We start from the raw sequence: 14,798 nt of genomic DNA on the forward strand, positions 1-14,798 counted from the left end.
TTGAAATGTAAATAAAGAAAATATCCAATAGGGAAAAAAGAAGATACAGATGTAGGGAGAAACACAGCATATGCTATTAAGTAGTATTATGAATTATGGGCAGTATCTTCTGCTCTCAAAGCCTTGACTTTTCTCAGCTATTGATGAACTGATGGGGTCTGGACCTTGTACAGAGGTAGGGGAGGATTAAGTCAGCTAAAACTTGTAAATCAGGGAGCTAGTGCCATGGTGGGGGAGGCTCCCCAGAGTCTTGCTGCCCTGTTCCTGGGTCTCTGCAGTGTGTGATAAGCCAGTGCCAGCACCTCTGCTCGGGTGAGGGTCAGCGGTGCTCTGGGGTGGTCTTTCTTTCCCAGTTCTTCTGGTCCTGAGCCTCTGCCAGGCAGGCCTGCAGAGACACTCTTCCTTAATGCCCCTGCCCTCAGGGAATGGACCCTAAGGCTGTAGCCTCTTGTGTTTGCTGATCTTATCAGAAGAGTGATTGGAGCCTGTTTCACTATTGATGTTGGCTCTGGGCCTAATCTTACTGTCCTGAACTGCAGTCCATGAGGGTGGGCCAGATGTAGTTCTGGTGCTCCGAGGGCTGGAGGCCCCAAAGCATCGAGAGATAAATCATTGTACCAGGTGAGGATCCTGTATTAGCAGAAGCCTCCTCTCCCCTTAATTTTTACCGATTTCATCTCTTCGTGAATGGCTTGTTACCTAAAGAGTATCCAAATGGACCATTATTCTGCCTCTGGCCTTGAGCACCACGTTTTCAATAACCATCACGAGCATCAACTCAACACTTAGCAGCTGCACGCCTGTGTTAACCACTTCCATATGCACAGGGACGCTTCAGAACTGCCCAGCGTTGTAGCTCCCTTCCTTCCCATCTACCCAGATGAAGAATGGAGGCCTAGAAAGGTTCAGTCACTGCCTGAGCTCAGAGAACCAGTAAATGCACAACCAGAACTAAGCAGTCTGTCTTCAGCGGCTCTATCCCGAAAGCCCAGATGCTCATATGAGTCACCTGGAGATGTGGTTGACAGACAGATCCAGTGCATCTGAGACATAGCCTGAGTGTATGTGTATATGTGCATGCGTACTCATGGAGAACAGAGGACAATTCCAAGTTATACACCACACACACACACACACACACACACATGCACGCACACAAACATGCATACATCTTTCTTCCTTTCTTTTTATCTCACAAGATCTCTTACTAGCTTGGAACTTGCCATGAAGAGCTCACCATATAAGCTAGATTAGTTTAGGCTCTCGGGCCAGTGAATTCTGCGGATCTTCTCTCTCTCTCTCACTCTCTGCTCTCAGCACTGGGACTACAGGCACACACCACTGAGCCATCCTTTCCCCACCCCTGTCTCCCCTTTCACACATATGCTGGAGTTTGACTTCAGGTCCTTGCAAGGACTTGACTGATAGAGCCATCTCTTCAGTCCATCTTGGACTTCTCACACACTCCTGCACGATGCCAACACTGCTGGTCTCCAGATCATGTACTGGCTGACAGAGCTGTATACCGGGAAACTGAACAGCTCTGGCTGACTTGATTAGTTAGCTGTCTGCCTGCTTGGCGGGGTCTAAGGTGTGAGCCTATATGCAGCCACCTGGCAGCCGTGCCACATGAGCTCCTCAGTAGGTGGAGAGTTCAACTTCAGTAGTTTTGGGGAGGGGGAGCACTCCATGACGTGGCTGGTCTGGCTTTGGAAGTTTTGGCAGCTCAGCCCTCTCTCTTCCTCTACAGTCGCCAGGGTAACTCTGCCTCCCTACTCTTCATCCTCTCAGCTGGCCTTCTTGGCTGAGAATTCTTAGTTGTGTCACTCAAACCTTACTTCTCTGAATTGTCCATCTTTGATTAACATATCATTTACCTTTCCAGTGCCTTCCAGAGCTTTCCAGGATCCTTTGCTCCTTTCTTAACTCCAGCTTTGCTTTTGATGTCAAGTCCTAACAGGGTTCAGACTAGAGTATCTCTGTCATCATGGCCTCCCAAAACCTAGAGAAAAGGGCCAACTTCTATGAGCTTCTTAGTAACCTCTGTTAGTATTTGTGTGATGGCTGTTACAAGAATCCCCTACTTCATTAAGCCCTTACTACTACTATCGAGCAAAAGGGTGTTGGTCAGTCATTGCATACAGATTCAGAGACTGGTTCAAGGTCACCCCAGAGTACACTTGGGCTCCATTTTGAAATTGGAGTCACTCTAGCCTGGAGGTGTCCTAAGCCTAATCCTCCACAGTACTGCCTTTCTCTTTTTCTTCCATCTTCTCTGCAGCTCGAAGCATTTCCTCAAAGCAAACACTAATTCCGTGCCTACTTTTATTAGCTCCAGTCTGTGCTGAGGGCTGGTGATTTAGGCCAACTGTTTCCATTTGCCTACAGAGCTCCATGTCACTGGCCACAGTGTTGCCACTTTCTGGCTATGTGGTGCACCTCACTTAGCTCACTCGACCCTACGTGACTCATAGAGCCACATGTGGTCAGTCCATAGAAACCAATGTTTTTATTTATAAATGCTGATCACTGCAGGAGTCATACCCCAGGGATGTCACACGTGTGAGTCACACCTCAGAGCATTGGCTGATAGCAGGTGCACAATATTCTTACCTGAAATTGCAGGTGAGTTAAATCCAGCTACCTTAGCTTGCCATCCAAAGTCTTCCTTAGGTCAATATACATGACACTCACGATCACATATCGATTCCTCTCAATGGCACTTGGGCTGGTTACTTTTAACTGTCAATTGGACACAATCTAGAGGCACCTGGGAAGTGATTCTCAATGAAGGATTGTTCAGATTAGGGTGGCTTAAGGGCATATCTAAGGGGGGTTGTCTTGCTTACACTGTTTGATGTTGGAAGGCCCACTGTGGGTGGCATCATTACCTAAGCAATGCATTTTAGGCTGTATAAGAACAGGAAAGAGGGCTGAACAGGAAGCATTCATTCTCTCTCTGCTCTTGATTCTAGATTTGTTTTCAGGATCCTGCCTTGACTTCCACCCCTGATGGACTATAACCTGGTTTTGAAAGCCAGATGGACACATTGTCCTTTAAAGTTATTTTTTGCCAGGTTATTCTGTCAGAACAATGAATGAGAAACTAGGACAGCACTCTTTGCTGCAACCATACACTGCTCAGGGGCTATTCTATTTTTAACACTATACTTCTCTGCTGCCAAACTCCTATCCAGTCTTCAAAGCCCAACATAAATATTGCCTCTTCTATTCAACCATTCCAAGCCTCACAGATGAGGATAATTCTGTTCTAGGAGACTCCTGTGTAGACTTTGTATAGTAATTCTGACTCACGTTGCTTTGCTCACATTAATAAAACTTCCTTCACCACAGGAAATATTAGTCTCCTGATCCATTCATTTGACCATTTTGTCTTTACTGAGTGCAACACTGTCTGACAGAACCTTCTGCAGTTGGTGGTGGGGGGTGGTGTCCAGTATAATTACCACTCGCCATGTGTAGCTATTGAGGACTGAAGATGTGGCCAGTGTAGCCAAAGGGATGAATTAGAGATTTTATTTCATTTGAGTTAACTTAAGTAGCCACATGTGGTCAGTGCATAGTGTATTGGACAGTGCAGAGGGTTGTTGATCAAAGAGTCCAAAGGAATGAATGGAAAATAACAGTTGTAACAAGCACCATGTGGGGAGGCCTAGCTGCCAAAAGCCATCCTGGGTTTGATTTGATGTGGTAGGAGTGCCGGTCAGGGAGAACTTTCCTGAGGTAGTGATGTGGGTATTAAAAACATCATATAAAGGCATGAGGGTACAAACACAGAGCACATACAAATGGCCTGTGGTGGAACGGAGCATGGCTTGTGAACGGACCTCCTAGTCAGTCCAGAGGCGACACCACTCCTCTGCTCCTCCTCTGCTTGTTGAACCTTCTAACGCATTTCCCATTCTGCTGTGCACTAGGTAGGCTCGGAGCAGATTTAGCTGTGAGCCACCATGCTGAAGTTTCACTTCTTTATAAAATGCTTTTCTGAAAGAACGGAACTTTGGGACATTGCTTCCTTCCTTCCATCTCCAGTAAGGGATCATGGCTGTTTTGTTTTAAACATCCTTTACCCTGTGACTTAGCTGGTCATCTTGACCTTTTTCTGACTGTGGGTGGTATTCTGGGCTTATTCTCAATGATCTGTGCCCTCAGATAGGTGCCAGCCCCATCTTGCAGACCACGTTCCATTTACGGTTCATTCATTCGGTAAACTTGCATAGTGCCTTCAGCAAGTAGAGGCTGTTTGGGGTGTGGTTGTTCCTTAGAGAAAAAAGCATACTGCCTGCCCTTGCAGGTGTTGCTTGAGTGGCTGCTGTGTCACATGTGTGTCGATAGGTGGCAGAAAGAAGTGAGGCTATGTCTATGCCGTGCTTCGACCTATGAACATCTGAATGATGAGTAACCTGAAACTTCCTGAAAAAAAGTAAGCCTAAGATGACCACCAGTCCAGCCCCAGGGGGCCCAGACAGGGAGCTAACTTGAGATCACCACTAGTCTAGCACGAGGCAGAGCTCTCCCAAGAGAGGGAGCAAGCCAGAGACTAGAAGAATCCTGCCTGGGACTACAAGCCCCAGCAAGAGTCAGCCTGAGACAGACAACCATCACAAGCAGCCACTTGGGCAGGCTGGGTGAGGAGCAAGCCTGAGACAGCCTCCAGACAGGTACCATGGGTCCCAGACATGGAGCTAGCCTGAGATGACTAGTCCCGGGCTTCCAAGGCCTGGAGCCGTGCGCAGACCATGCCCGATATGACCCCCGCCCAGCACCATAATGCACAAGCAGGTCAAAGCACTCTTGAGACCATTCCTGAGACAAGACCAAACAATCAGAGACCCTGGGTACCACTAAAAGAAGCAAGTAAGGGGTGGAGAGAAACAGAGGATGTGGGCACAGTGAGGAGAGGCAGAACTGGAGACACAAGGGTAGAACAGCCTTATGAGCCTGAGTAGCCAGTGATGCCTCCTGGGGCCATGGTGTGGTCCTGTCCTGTGCTGCCACTGGGGGTCACTTCTGGGATCATGGACCTGCAGCAACAGGGGTCTGTTACCACCAAAGGCCATCACTGGTTTAGGCTGCTACCCAGGGGCACGTTGAGGTCTGAGGGCTATACAGAACTGGCACTACCCATCACCTAGGCATCATGGGAGAGCTAGATGTGGAGGCATGGGAACAGGAGAGCTGACTCCACCCCTAGCCAGCAGAAGTGCTTGGGAGAGCAGAGCCCCACACATTGCAGGAGTTTCCAGTGAGCTGGCCTGAGAGCAGGAGTGTGGGAGAGCCAGTCCTGCCTCTTGTCTGCTATGTGGTGGTGGCAGCCATGGAGAGACCCTCTCTCCTACCTCTTGCCTTCATCAGTAGTGGCCAGCAGAAGAGCTGGCCTTGACAGAGTCATGAGAGCAGGAGAGCTGGCCCAGCCCCTCACCTGCTGCAGCATTTGGGAGAGCAGATCCTGCACCTCACCTGGGCAACACAGTAGAGTTAGCCTTGATGGCAGGGGCATCTGCTGGGCAGTGGCATTACAAGGGCGAGACCTCTGCTCCTCCACCCCCATCCCTTGCCATCTATGGCAGGCAGAAGAGCTGGCCCTGGGGTCCTGAGATTGAGGAGAGTGGGAGAACTGGCCATGCCCCTCAGTAGATGCAACAGGGTGGGGAGGAGCAGGCTCTGGATCTTACCTGGACAGTAGAGTAGAGTTGCCTCTGCTTGTAGGGTGGGGGATGGGAGTGGCTGGTGAGCCTGCCACAAGGGCATGAGAACAGGAGAGCCACCAGGCTGGCCATCTCAGATACCTCTCAGGCCAAGATCCAGGGCTTTGAATTGACCCAACCCAACTTCTACCCATCAGTGAACTCCTGGAGTGCATGAGAACAGGTTCTATGGATCCAAAACTGCAGGATTTCCATGACACAGGGCAAGAACAGGTTATCTGAGGAGTCCCAGTGAGGTCCCAGTATTGATAGAGTAGCAGAAGCTTGAGGCCTCATATGAGACTAACACGCCACTGCAATGAACATTTACAACCGAAAAAAGTATGGACAGAATGGTATACTGTGGGGCACACTGTGACACAAGCTCCCACAATGAGATTTTTTATTTTTTCTCTGTTCTCTGCTTGGGAGGAGGTTGTAAGGGTAGAGGGTGGGTATGAGGGGAGGGGAGATGAGAGGGGCTGGGTGCATGATGTGAAACTCACAAAGAACAAATACAAAAGTTTTTTGTTGTTGTTGGCTTTTTTTTTGTTTGCTTGTTTTTGTTTTGTTTTGTTTTCCTTTTGAGTTATACTGTTTCTGATTTCAGGGAACTTGTATCTGGGCTCTCCCGGCAGCTGGGCACCAGCTCTCCCCCACAGCTGTACTGCTGAAGGTCTGGTGTCTTATTCTCCTGCAGCCCTATAAAATTCAATTTTACATGGAAAACATGAATTTTCCAAGTGACTCTATATTGATGTCCCAATCTCTCTGCCACAAACTTGAGCCTGGAATTGCCAAGTAGCCTTGCTATGAGCTGCCCATAGCTCTGTGTGTCCTCTCCAGGAACTCTTCCCTCTGCTTACAAGTGGGCAGTATGTGCATTCCTCAGAGAGCCACAGGTTTTAATAAAAAGAAACAGATATCTTCTTGTTTACAATGAGCTTGTCCCCGCACCAGTTCCCAGGATACATACCCTGGGCCCACAAAAAAAAAAAAAAAAAAAAAAAAAAAAAAAAAAAAAAGAAGAAGAAAGAAAGAGAGAAAGAAAGAAAGAAAGAAAGAAAGAAAGAAAGAAAAAAGAACAAAAACACCCTACTCAAAGTCTTGTCCAAATGAGTTGTCACTAAAGAATGAAAGCCAGATGTTATTTTAGTGAAGAATAACTGTGTGGCCATGCTGCAGATTGAACCTGGACTTCCCATGGATAGTTTCACCACGGGCATTGGTAGCTGGACTCCTAGGTGATGGTGGCTCACATTCTTATTGTTTTATCTGAAACACAACATGCATAGAAGGTTAAGAAGCTACTAATGACTGAGCCATATCCCTCGCCACAGCAGAACTCAGTCACACAAGTAAGTCAGACCTTCTTAGTAAGCTGCAGTGGGCTTGGAGTTCAGGCTGGGAGGCCCAGACCATGTGACAGAAGGGGGAAAGGACAAGTTCAAACCAAAGCTGCCTCCAGCCCTTCAGTGAGAGATCTGCTTTTGTTGGGAGCCCTTCCCCCACTTTCGGTAGCATACTTCAGATAACCATCTACGAATTAAAGATGAAATCCGGCCTTGGAGTGAAGAGCAGCCCTTTGGGGGTTAGCATTACAGACTACTCTACCCCAAGGCTGATTCAATGGCCAGATTTCAGGCCAAAGGAAGTGTTTTTTATAATTGGCTAAATCTCTGTCGGAAGGCGGCTGAGCCTGCTACTGCTTCAGTGGCAGCATCGCTAGTCTGTCAGATTTTTCTCAGGCGTTGAAACTTTTGGATACAATCTATTGTTCACTGACTTTTGGGATGAGGTTTTCTGGTATCACAACGTCCTTAGAGGGCTGGCTTTCTCAGTAGAAAGCTTGTTCTACTGGGCATGTTCGCCAATAGAGCTTGCCCTGGATGTGGGGGTTTCAGGTGAGCATGAGCGCAGGACAGCCCAGTCCTGCCTCTTATCTGCCGGGCAGTGGCACTAGACCCCCACTCCAATCCCTTGCCATCCATGGCAGGTGGAAGAGCTGGCCCTGGGGTCCTGAGATTGAGGAAAGTGGGAAAACTGGCCATGCCCCTCAGGAGATGCAACTTGGAGGAGCAGGCTCTGCACCTCACCTGAGCAGCCGGGTAGAGCTGTCTCTGCTTGTGGGATGGGGATGAGAAGGAAGAAAGTGGTGGAATGGAACTCAGAGGGTGAGTGGGGACCGAGGCAGAGATGAACCCAGTGGGCAGAGCCTGCACCATCCCCCTGGAGATGGGTGGATCTCCAGGGTGAGTAAGGCAGCTTTGCACAGGTGTTTTACTCCAGGCTGGGGTCCTGGCTCATGGGCCGATCCAGGAAAGGCTTGAAGTCCTGGAGGAGCAGCCCAGCCAAGGAGCTAGTTCCAAGCACCTGAAATGACTCTAGGGCAGTGCCTCGCAACCTTTCTGATGCTGTGGCCCTTCAGTAGTTTCTCCTGTTGTGATGACTTCCGACCATAAAATTATTTCGTTGCTACTTCATATCTGTAATCTTGCTACTGCTATGGATTATGAATGTAAATACTTTCCTTGGAGACAGAGGGTTGCCAAAGGGGTTCTGACCCACAGGTTGAGAACCACTGCCTTAAGGCCAGGTGTAAGCCCATGTGTGAGGAAGCTCTCTGAAGTTTCTTCCTGGGTAAACTAAGAGCAGTAATAGTTTGTAGCTCCTTTCCCCCATCATTTGATCAGATTTTTAAAACAAGCTATATTATTAAAAAGCTCTGAAAATAGGTAAAAATACTATGCACCAAAATTAACCTAACCCAACAAAGTCTATACAATGCAACAAACTTCTATATAGAGCAAGCATTCGGAATAGATGCTGCAGAGATTTACACTGAATTATATATCGCTTCTCGGCCTTTTGGCTAACATCAAGTGGAGTTTTATACTCTTAGGGTCAAATATATTTTATGTACTTATTCATCACATAAAAATCCATAATGGAATTAGAACTAAATACTAGCTAGAACTAGAGCAACAATACATTTCATCTCCTCGTTCATAACTCAGGCCCATCACGTGCATCCATCCCTTCCTCATCCCCCTATGTTCAGCCTTTCTCATTGACATCTCTTCATGTTATAGTGAACCCATGTGTACATTTGTGCATCAGCTGTTCTCAACCTGTGGTTCATGACAACTTCAGGTGGCCTAAGGCCATGAGAAGACACAGATATTTATAGTATAATTCATAACAGTAGCAAAATTACAGTTATGAAGTAGCAATGAAAATAGCTTTATGGTTGGGGGAGTCACCACAACATGAAAAACTGTATTAATGGGCTGCAACATTAGGAAGCTTGAGTAACACTGGTTTATACACTCTCTCTCTCTCTCTTTCTCTCTCTCTCTCTCTCTCTCTCTCTCTCTCTCTAGTTCCATATTTAAGAGAGAACATACATGTATTGTTTCCTTTCTCTGATTATATGACTTCAATTAATATTATAAACTCCATGTCCATCCATTTTAAAAGTGAAATACGTCAATGATTATAACACCTTTAAGACCAGTACTTAGCAAATATGGGTTATTACTTTTAATATTTAGACATGAGAAAACAAAAAAAAGACAGTATTTTGTACATGAATGTGAGCCTGGAGGTTCTTAAATAAGAGGAGTGTGGCATTTGTACTGTTCATCAATACACATTCGCTCAAGCTTCCTTCCCTTGCTCAATTGTCATAGGTGAACAGGTGCTCTTCTATACACAGAGATGACTGAGAGTTGGAAATGGCAAACTGCAGCCTGGGAGACAACCCAGCATGCTGCGTGTTGTTTAAATAAAGTTTTATTCTAACTCAGCCATGCATATTTATGTATTGTCTATGGCTGCTCTCATGCTTCATGGGCAGAGCTGAGTAGTCATGACTGACAGCATAGAGCCTGCGAAGCCCAAAGTGATTACTACCTTGCTCTCTTTACAGAAAATATTTGCTGGCAATAGAAATAAAGTATTTTTTAAAATGCCCACATACTGAGAGACAAGAGGAGTCAGGTAACCATTTTATACAAGGTGTCCTTTCAACCAAGACTTAACTGGTGCACAGAAGTGAATGAATTGGAAGAGAAAAAAAATATTCCAGACATAGGAACATTTGTAAACTCAGAGAAATGATGAGGCAGGGTAAGTTCATGCACTGAGTGGGGTTTGCCAGGGCTCAGAGCAGAGGACATGTGGTAGAGAACTTGCAGATTTTAGGGTTTGAGGGAGCTGCTGAAGGCTTTTCACTAGGAAAAGAACATAATGAGGTTTAGATTATAGGGAGCTGTCTACAATTGAAAGTATGACTTTACGAACTGGGCGAGAAGCTGGGGAGCAGGACTGGGGGTGAGGAGACCAGAGGAGCCCATTTGCACAATGCAGAAGCAGCCAGGACCAGGCATAGCAGCAGAATGAGAAGAAAGACATGGTTTCAAGACACAGCAAGAGGCTGAGTGTCGATGGGACACATGGGAATGGCACAGAACAGAGTAGAACCTTCTGTTGATGTGGGAGAACAGAGTCAGAATGGAGGAAATGACCGAGTCTGCCCCGATGAAGGGTGGGATATCCCTGGCTGCACATGTTCCTCATTCCACAACTTTAATACCCCAGGGACTCCTTAATATATGATGGGTGATACGTAGGCTCTTAAGCCCATCTTGCTCCCACTCCATCCCTTCTATAGAAATTGGCTCCTTTCCCCTATCGGATTCCATTGCTACTCCGTGATGTCACCAACCTCCTTCCAGTTCCCAGACCAGGCTGTTCCTACTTCCTCCTTTGCGGTTCCTAGACTTTCTTTTGCTTCGGACCCCTAATCCCTTTCAGGCTCTTCACTAGCCTTTTATAACCACTGCCTTCCAGAGCACCTTCCTGTACCCAGTCATTGGGTACTCACTGTCTCCAGCATGACTGGGGAACAAACTACATACTCTGTCTCATCCCTTTTGACGGAGGCCCCACATGTTGTCACTTGCTGGATGTTTGTGCTTTTCCCTTTAAGTGATGAGGAGTTGCCCCAAGTGCTCCATGACAGACCAGATCTGTGTCCATAGCTTAGCTCTCTCGACACTGGCTTGACAAGGCCTTCTACAGCCTTGTTCTTCACCTTTTGCTTGACTTCTTGTTCGCTTACTTTTATTTTACTGTCACAAACACACACACACACACACACACACACACACACACATATGAATGTAATATGCACTGGAATGTTCATTAATATAGGTCATATAATTATTGGACCTGTGCTAAGCCATGCTCTGGTCCTGAGTATAATAGAACAGAAAATGTCCTTACTGACATGGACCTTATAGTCTACTGGATCATGAGAAATAGTACATATAATAATTAGGTAAAATATGTAGTCAGTGGAGCAGGGCAGTGGGTCAGAGAGTGCAGGGTTGAAGCTGTAGTTACCATGGATGGGAAAAGAAGGTTTCTGGGAGAAAGGGAAATTTGAACAAGTTTCTGAATGAGGTGAAGATGTCACCTATTATAATACAAGGAGGATTGTTGTTGGCCTGGAAGAGAAAGTAGGGAAGATACCCAGAGGAGGATACAAAGAGGCACAGCTTATGAGAAGGTGTGGGTGTGATGAGATGAACTGTGAAGGAATCTGGGTTGGGAGATGGGAAGAGCAAGAAGTGATGCTTGGTAAGGATTTTGATCCTTACTCTGAGTGAACTGAGAGTTGCTGGGGATTTTGAGCAAAGTAATGATCTAACATGGGGACAGTTGCCGTAGCAACTAGTCGGATATGTGATGAAGGAGATAAGAAGAGAAGAGAAAGTCCTAAGGCAGCTATTGCCTCCACATCCCCTTTCTCTCCTGTAGTGAGATTGGTCAGCTCTTCCTTCCACCCAAGCATCCCCCATGCCTCAGCAGCTTATGAGCATGTGTTCTTCTCCTTCATATTTGGGTCATGGTTTGGGTGGGTGTGGCTGATCACAAAGTTCAGGATAGCCTTAGTAGGTTCAAGCTGTAGATTTGATTCCCTGATTAATACAAGAGGGAAGACTAAATGGGCAGGAAGAATATGAGACACCCAGGTCTCAAAATGCAAGATTTCAGAGGGCAAGAAATGCACATATCTTTTTATCTGTGCTTATGGGCTTAAAATGCTTATTGTTATCAAGAAGACACAGGAAGGACACTGACTTAAAGTCGAGTGTAGCAGCAGTCGAGTGTCATAGAGATTGATATTGTCAATGAAGAGGATGCAGAAATAGTGACACTAGCCTGTTTACAGGCTGTGATCAGGCTAACCGATCAATGGCTATTTCTTCAAGGAAAGACCAGCCTATGAGGCTGCATGTCTCAGCTGGTATTCAGTCTACATTGGAGAAGAAGGTCTAATACACATGGAAGAAGGTGTCAGGTGTTGAGGTCTGGTCTTTTGCTGTGCATTGTAATGCTAAGTGTGGGCCCCCAAGACCTGGTTGGCCCAGAGGCTAGAGAGTCTGCACATAGACCTAAGTGAGCTATGGGGCCTTGCCCTCAAGTTATTTCTGATTGGTGGATAAAGATGCGGACAGCCAATAGCTGGACAGAAAAGACGTAGGCAGGTTTTAGGGCTCCCGGGCCTTGGGCCTCAGAGGAGAACCATGAGGAGGAGAGCAGGTGAGGAGGAAAAAAAGTAGCCATGGGCTAGGAGTCGAGAAAACATGGTCCTGAGGGCTGGCAAATTGGAGTAAAGAACAGCCTAGATGAATCACAGTAAGTAATAGCCCAGGGTTATGGATAGAGAAGTAGATTCCAATAACATAGAGGGTAGATAGCTGCCCGGCCCTTGTGCTGTGTAAGGTTTGTTACATAAATAATAAAAGTTGTGTGTTTTTCTTATCCAGTAACTGAATGGCTGAAGGCAGTGGATTGCGACCCTGGATTGCAATTAAAACTTTCTAAAACAGTCAGGCAACGGGATAGAGATGGATTTGCCTCTAGGAGTGCGGACAAAGCAGGCAAAAGAGCAAAAATTCCTCATTCTGTGTCCTTTTATGTGGACTACCACTGGGAGGTGTGGCCCAGATTTGGGATGAGTCTTGCCATCTCAGATGATCCAATGAAGAACATTCACAGGCAGATTTAGCTCCTCAGGTTTGAGTTGCTACCAGATAGAGCCCAGTTGGCAACCAAAGTTGGCCTTCACACTCCTGGTCTCTTTAGGCCATGGCAGGCCTATACTGTGTGTATAATCATCAACATCATTTGACTATAGCTTTGTCCCCATCATCCTCTGAGCCTGAAAGGTTTTTCCTGTTTCCTTTTCCTGTTCTTCAATGATTGGCTCCTTTGTATGTCCCTTACCTCCAGTTAGCCCCACCCCTCTTTCTTTACTTTCACAGTACAAGCCATTGCCCGATTTTATAACTTGACTTGTAATTCAGTTTCTTGATCTTCCCATTCAGGTTTACAAGTACTCCGAGCTCCTCCTCTTCCACCCCATAAATGTCCTTTGTCTTCCCCTCTCATATAAAAATGGTGTTCTTTCTAGAGCATTACATCTTGATGGTTTTGACCACATACTTCTACAGGTCTCCATTTTCTATTCCTTGGTTCATCCCTCTTTCCTTTCCAGATGTTAGTCAAATATTCCTCCTCTCTGAAGTCATAAGTGTTACCCTGGAAGCCCTGCTCATCCCCTGCACAAGCTGGGAAACTCCATCTGCCCTCCTTCCCCCAACTCAACTTGCACAGAAAAAACTCTGAGCTAGCATGTCATCACTCCTCATCCCCATGTTTCTGGCAACCCACCCGTGAGTGCCCACCCAGGGACTCAGATTCTGACTGTGTCTGAGCAACATCCCAGCTCCTAGCTGGCATATCATCACTCCTTGCCTAAGCTCTATAAAACCCCCTTGATCTAGCCTGGATGTGTGACTTCACTGACCTCTACCTGTGAGATCGGTGAACCCTCCAGAGAGCTGCCTCCTAATAAACCTGCCTTTATCTACTTTTAATCTGCTCTAATCTGGCCTATATCTGTATCACCAAGGGAGAGAAAATGCCTATCAATAAGCAGGAGTGCCCAGTCCTTTTGAACAACATGAAGTTACCACCTCCATTATCCGGTCACATCCATACCTATCTTGGGTTGACGGGGCATGTGGGCCACAGGTTGGACATGGCAGTGTAACTTCCTGGCCCCAGCTTTCCATATCTCCTTCTTAGCACATATCACACGTGCCCTTGATCTTCAGGAGTCCTATTTGCCTTTCTAACCAAACTGCAAGTCCCTTTAGAAAGCGATATTGCTGGATTTGGTGTCTCAGAGCATGACACTGAATAGGCGGTCATGGCTTCTTATTTAGCATGCAGTTGAATGACTTGAGATTTGCTGTTTCAACAGGAGTATAGGTTTTGCCATCCTCCCTTTTTTTTTTTTTTTTACTTCCTTCACTGTTTGCTAGATGAAAAGTAGGGACTTGATAAACTTCCAGTAAAATGAATTGCATAGTGTCTTAGTCCGTGTGGTCCTCTGCAACACAATACCGTGGTCTGAGTGACTTACAAACAAGAGAAAGTTCTTCCTCCTCATTCTGAAGGGTAGGCAGCAGGTCAGTTGACTGGTGAGGACCTGCTGCTCTCTGTTCATAGATGGTGACATCCAGCTGAGCCCTCACATAGCAGAAGGCCAGGTAGTGCTTGCAGTCTGTTTTCATAAGGTCACAAATGCCATTCACGAGTGCTCCACCCTCATGAAGAACCATCTGTCAGAGATCCCTCCTTCTAACACCCTCACATTTGGAAGATAGGATTTCAAAGTGTGAATTTGGAGGGACAAAGACATTCACATGACAGAGAATGGAAAACACAGGAGACAGCTAAGGTGACCAATGGATAGGGCCGCCAGTTAGACAGGTTAGGAGTTTTAACCCCTTATAGGATTAAAACCATGATTTTGAATACTGAAGGCAAATATATGTTTTGAGGGCCCTTTACTTCTGTCCATAATTAAAAAGATGTCATCTAAGTGAGGCAGTACTGTGCCTGTAGTACACCAGCTTTACATCTGGAGATGGTGCTGGGTTATTTTCTGGACAGCATTGGTTTTGGTGGTGGTGGTGGTGGTGGTGGTTGAGGTGGTGGTGGTGGTGG

General features: G+C 46.5%; 1 protein-coding gene and 1 non-coding gene across 2 annotated transcripts in view; both read left to right on the plus strand.

Moving 5' to 3' along the window:
* Positions 1 to 14,798, plus strand: part of Slit3 (slit guidance ligand 3) — a 600,224-nt gene that overhangs the window by 91,525 nt on the left and 493,901 nt on the right. The window lies entirely within an intron of this gene.
* Positions 4,303 to 4,432, plus strand: LOC116079449. Its single transcript, XR_004113999.1, has one exon. It is a non-coding gene; the product is annotated as a small nucleolar RNA SNORA17 (small nucleolar RNA).

Source organism: Mastomys coucha, unplaced genomic scaffold (assembly GCF_008632895.1).
Source record: "Mastomys coucha isolate ucsf_1 unplaced genomic scaffold, UCSF_Mcou_1 pScaffold5, whole genome shotgun sequence".
Taxonomy (NCBI): domain Eukaryota; kingdom Metazoa; phylum Chordata; class Mammalia; order Rodentia; family Muridae; genus Mastomys; species Mastomys coucha.